This window comes from Pseudochaenichthys georgianus, chromosome 15, assembly GCF_902827115.2.
Source record: "Pseudochaenichthys georgianus chromosome 15, fPseGeo1.2, whole genome shotgun sequence".
Lineage (NCBI taxonomy): Eukaryota > Metazoa > Chordata > Actinopteri > Perciformes > Channichthyidae > Pseudochaenichthys > Pseudochaenichthys georgianus.
Window position 1 is genome coordinate 16,199,285 of NC_047517.1, and position 6,000 is coordinate 16,205,284.

The window sequence follows — 6,000 nt, forward strand, 5'->3', positions numbered from 1 at the left end:
CATAAGGTTCCATTGTTACTAGGGGTGTAACGGTTCACAGAAGTCACGGTTCGGTTCATACCTCGGTTTGGCAGTCACGGTTCGGTACGGGTTCGGTACAACAAGGAAAAGCAAAAAAAATTTCCAAATGCATTTTATTTTTAACAGTAGTGCAAGTTTTGGTATGAAAATAAGGAACTCTAACATTTGGAATCATTAACTGTATTACACAGTTACAAATAAACCACAAACAGTAACACACACACTCAGATGGCCATATTATTTATATTGGCTGATGTCAAACAAAAAGATTAAATAAGCTGTACAACTAAAAAGAATGTCTTGAAAATATTAAAATAAATAATAAGAACGTGTTTCAATCACAATCAATAAAAGGCAATACAGAACTGTATAACATCTCCTGATGTCAAAATATAAAATAAACACAATGATAAATATAAAACAAAATCAAATCTGTACCTTTAGGAGCAATGTCTAACATGTGTAATTAACTTGTGAGTGTGTGAGGCCATTATGCCTAAATAAAGGTACTCAAGCTTTACTCTATTTTCAAGTTTTTCTTCAGAAAGATGAGTTAGTCTACGTTGTCAGTCGTGAGGGCAGATCTGTTGTCGGTAACTATGTCACCTGCCGTCGAGGATGTGATTGAGCATGTTTGACGTGTTACCACTAGCATACCGCACCGCTGTCGAACAACGCCGACACACCGTCTTCGTCCGATCCACAACTCGCACCCCATCATTGTTGTAGTCCACAGGGAACCCGAAATGTTCCCACACAGCTGATTTAAAAGAAGCAGGTGGGTCTTCTAGCTCCTGTGTGTTGTGTGAACTCGCCATAGCTACTAAGTGTTCTTCTTCATGTATTGTGTTCGTTTTGTTGTGTTTTGTTCTTGTTCTTCATTTGTTATTTACGGGCGGCTGGCTTTTAGGCACAATACCGCTCCCTGGATTATATATAGTGTAATACTGCCCTGAGTGACAGACTTTTTTCCCAGTCGTAAAAAAAGGCGCATTCGCCGTGTGACTGCATGTGCCGAACCGTGACGTCCGAACCGTGACGGTCCGGGATGAATACGGATACCGTTACACCCCTAATTGTTACTGATCTCCAACTGCTTTGTTATTTTATGCCCTTTCCCTGTTAGGTTCTGCAGACAGTCCCAGATTTGTTTATGATTTCCCTTAGATTCATGAATGAGATTAACAAAGAAGTTGGATTTAGCTGCCCTGATTTCCTTTGTAACTCTGTTTCGTAAGGACATACATATATGCCTGTCAGTCACTACATTTGACTTAAGAGAGTGCTTTAGAGCATTATCTCTCTCCTTCATTGATTTCCTGATGTCACTATTAATCCAGACATCAGGGAAACATCGTTGACCAAATGTTACGTTGAGCACCAAGCATCAATGATGTAAATATAGATTCTGCCTCTTGTGGTCCCAACAGACCCTGTTCTCTGTCTGAAAAGCCAAGATAGAGCCAAGTCTTTAAAATGTGGGCACACAATTTATTTTTCAAATGTTGATTGGTGTTCATTTGAGCCATTGGCCCCTGCATCTACATGCCCCGCTGTCACCATAGACATTGTTATCAATATCATTTCACAGTGCGATATTCAGCTTCCAAAAAGTACCAGTAAAACTCCAGGTACACTTTTTTAGTGTCATGGCATAGTCTTCTTAACAAACTCTGACGCGTTATGCAATTTATCCTTTTCCAAAAAGAATCAGCTACAATTGAGTCAATAAACATAACAGTTTAACTGTATTTACACTCTTAGAAGTAATGTGTCATTTTTTTAACACACTGCTGTGTCAAAGGCAATTCAACACATTCAGTGTCATTTCTGAAGCATTTTACACACGTGTAAAATAAAAATGCACATAGTCAACACATTAGTGTGTCCACTGTCCACGGTTGAGTTATTTCAAATGTATCATTTTTCAACTGTCCATCAAATATCCAAACTGCCCTTTTCACCTCTGGCTGCTGTGGAAGATGGATGTGTCAGCGGAGGAGAGTCTAAGGTAAGCTATTACAGAAACAAAACGTTTTTAACAAAGTGAGCAGATATTGTCATAATGTGAGCAAGCAATCTCTCTGAGAGCGACACAGGTACCGGTGTTGCAGTATAATTTGAGTCATGACAACTGGCGATATTCTATTATTTTCGTCATAGGAATCCGGGGCGTGTACATTGAGGACCCATTGTTGACTTACCATGTCGATCGCCTCGTTTGTCGTTTACGTTCATCTTTTGCTATATCTGCCTTCCTAAGATCACTTTGATGCACATTCAGTACTCGTATGTGAGGTTGTGGGTGAGAGGTGGATATCGTGACGCTTACAGGGAGGTATCGAACATTACAAAGTAGGTGACTGTGTGGATGCCTGTTCAAAATATTGCAAACTTGAATAAATCATTTAAATTATATATTTGTGTCCGACTTTCATTTGTACATCGTTCTTAATGTTATGTATAGTAGCTCTGATAGCGGTCCATACCTTCAGACAGCCTAAAAGTAAAACACAAGTCGTATTCACAGCCCGAACGCTCATCGAGATGACTGGATCACTCATGACAAGTTGTGATCAGCTCCGATTAAATTGTGATATCAATGCTGTAGCTATTCTCCAGGGAGCACGTTTTTTTTATGAAATACCTGTATCCCTCTCAACACAACAAGACTCTACACTGTGCAGGAAAAACAATTACATACATGGAAATAACCTAGATGCATGGGAATGAAACACACAAACTATCTTCCGTGGCTATACTGATATGTCACAGTAACGGTCAACCACAGAAACGTAAGTCCAGCGGGGCACACGTTGAATACATATAATACAGTAGTTATATTATGCCTTTAAGCCTATACGTTTAACCCATAAGAACCCGGACCCATTTCTACTTTTGGGGAAATTAAGGGGAACGTCATTTAGACTAAATAGACCACCTAGAACACATTTCTGACAAGTAACCCCCCCTAGTGTCAAATATCTGAAATGTGACATATATGTCACATTGGGCTTTAATGGTAAAGTAACTTATTTATAACTTCATTAATGAGGATGATTTTTTTGGTTTACATGTGTTTGAACATACTTTGAATTGAATAATAAAGAATATGTTAACTAAATATAATTGAATCAGCTAAATTAACTGAGCAGATCATAAGCATATTTGTAATTGTGCATATATGTCACTCCGGGTTTACTGTGAATGTTTAGGGTTAATGTCTTGATGTGACATCAGTGTCACAGCAACATTTATGGAATTAGTTTCATATCAATTTCATCAATAAATGTTTCTACAACAGGTTATATGTAATCAGAATCAGAAAAGAGCCCAAGACAGCTTAATGTTTAACAAATGGCATGTCATGTAAGCATTTGTATTCTTAAATGGCTTGAATGTTAACTTTAGCAACAAAAAACCTTTCCAAATGTAGCTAGTTCTGTCACATGTGTTAGCCTGGCACATGGACACCTTGGACATGTTGTTATGGGAACACAAAAGCAAATAACAAGGACCATAACCCACCAGACTGTTCAGTGTGTGTCACTTAGGGACTTCATGAGATAAAAAAGGCTAAAGCTGTATAAGGAACTTTCCAGAACATTTAAAGTTCATGTGACACCTGTGTCTGCAATTCTGTCTGCCTTCCGTGTTGCACCATGAGGACCCACTGATATAAAATGCTTAACTGTCTAAGTTGCAACCATGCACTTTTTGGAGGGCTAAGCGCCAGCTTGACATGTGTTTGGCTTCATTTATAGAAGGAAAGATAACAGTGATAGTTATGTTTCAGAATAACATTTATTGGAAATTGTTAGAACAATCTCACTGGTCCCCGGCTTGAGCTTCAGTCTCTGATCCATGTGTCTGTGATCCTCTCCAGAATGGAAGTAGTCATCACATACAGAGCATCAGCTAGTTCCTGAGCAGTGTCCTTCACATGCTGATATCCAAGAGAGGCAGTCACACAGTCACAAGATGGAGGAATAGAAAGCAGTATTCAATGTTTACTTCAGATTAGCTCCACGTCAGAAATGAGCATGCTTGTCATATGTCTATCTCCATAGAGGCTGAATCATCATGTTAATCACATAGCTATCATATGCCTCAAACAGTCCTGATGCTCTTCTAGGTAATCACACATCCTGTCATGTTCACAGCTACAGCTGGGATACCTTTGTTATCATGTTACTCTCATATTGGAAGAGGACATTCAGGATTTTGCCAACAGAAATAATAAACTGTGTGTGTGTGTGTGTGTGTGTGTGTGTGTGTGTGTGTGTGTGTGTGTGTGTGTGTGTGTGTGTGTGTGTGTGTGTGTGTGTGTGTGTGTGTGTGTGTGTGTGTGTGTGTGTGTGTGTGTGTGTGTGTGTGTGTGTGTGTCTAAGAAGTGCAGCCTTTACAAAAGAAATCTGCATTGACAGAGGGCTCCCCAACACAGTACGTGTGGTACCACATAGTGCACCCAGTGCACTCGATCTTATAATAAACAGAAAAAAGACATGTTAGAATATTGACAAACATTTTACATCACTCATCCAGAGTAAGCAGTAATGAAGTTGTTTACATTTCATTAAGCAAGCAATGTATAGTTTTAGATCTTAGCTGTTTTCCTTTCTGTTCAGAGTCCATGCTCAGAAGTTTCTTCAACTGCTCCAGTGTCCTCCCATAGTGCAAAGACATGCACGTTTGGTGAATTAAAGTAAACATTTATAATATCTGTTATAGAGAGTGTTCACCCAGTGATGTAGAGGTAACCAATCCAGGGTGTAGTATCCCAGTCTTCCAGCCAAATGTTGGTCAGGAAATAAATACAACTTCTTATCCATTCATTCCCATGCATCAAGGTTATTTTCCAACCCAGTCTCACGGCATTTCGTGTTCACCAACACAACTTTTAATCTATTGATTCGTGTTCACCAACACGATTTGACCCTTTTTTTCGTGTTGCACAGCACGATTTTAAAAGCAATGTATTTCTACTGGTAATGTGTTTCGTGCCTGCAGGCTGCAGCACGTCTTTTTCTCCGGTCGGGTCGTGGAAGACCGGAAGCTGTGTGGTTCATAAAAACATGTTCTTACTCAATATCAAGCCACAGTTATTGCTTTTATTTTAAATCGTATAATTTCGGACTTTTGTTGCCGTCTGTGAGGAAAATAAATGGGGCTCAGAGCCTCAGGATACTGAAATCTGTATTTTTTAAATCTGTTTTTCCTTCTAATAATCTAATAATCTAATTATTCTTTTCAAAATAACACACTGTTATTTACTCACCAATAACACACAATTATCCTTGCTTTTATTTATTGGTTTAATTCCATAATCGCAGGCTTTTTTGGCGTCCGTCAGGAACTGAATTTCAAAATAAATATATCCGGAAACAGACGTAGGCATTTCGAGCGATTACCCAAGATCCTCAGCTATGGTTTTAAGCTCGCTGATTGGATGTGTTAGCCGCAATGCATGCTGGGATTTGGTGTTTATATTATATGAAATCCGGAAAACATTTTAAAAGAATAAAATAATACTTAATTCCGAGTGCTCTTGCTTTTCTCTTTGAAAGTCCTCACATAACGGCATTGTAATACACGGTTCGGCTGCATTACATATTACAGATCTGCCGTAGTTCTTTATTTAGAGAGCCCTGATGAGAAGACCTTTGGAAAAATTGGAAGAAATGCCGCCGAAACTGAATACTTGACGTGGATCATAAATATATCAACAATTAAACAACATCTTCAATTTCTCTTCACACAATACGTCTCCTTGCAGTATCAACACTAATTCGGCTGACTTTTACATTTGATCTAATTCATAGATCATTTTCTTTGAATGTAAGAATGTAAATACTGAGTCTGAAATAGTATAGCAATATGCTGTAAAATGATGTGAAAGCATGCATGAAACTATACATCTTCAGATGTTGTACATACACACTAATAATACAAAGTTATTATGGCTGTGTGCACCTTGTG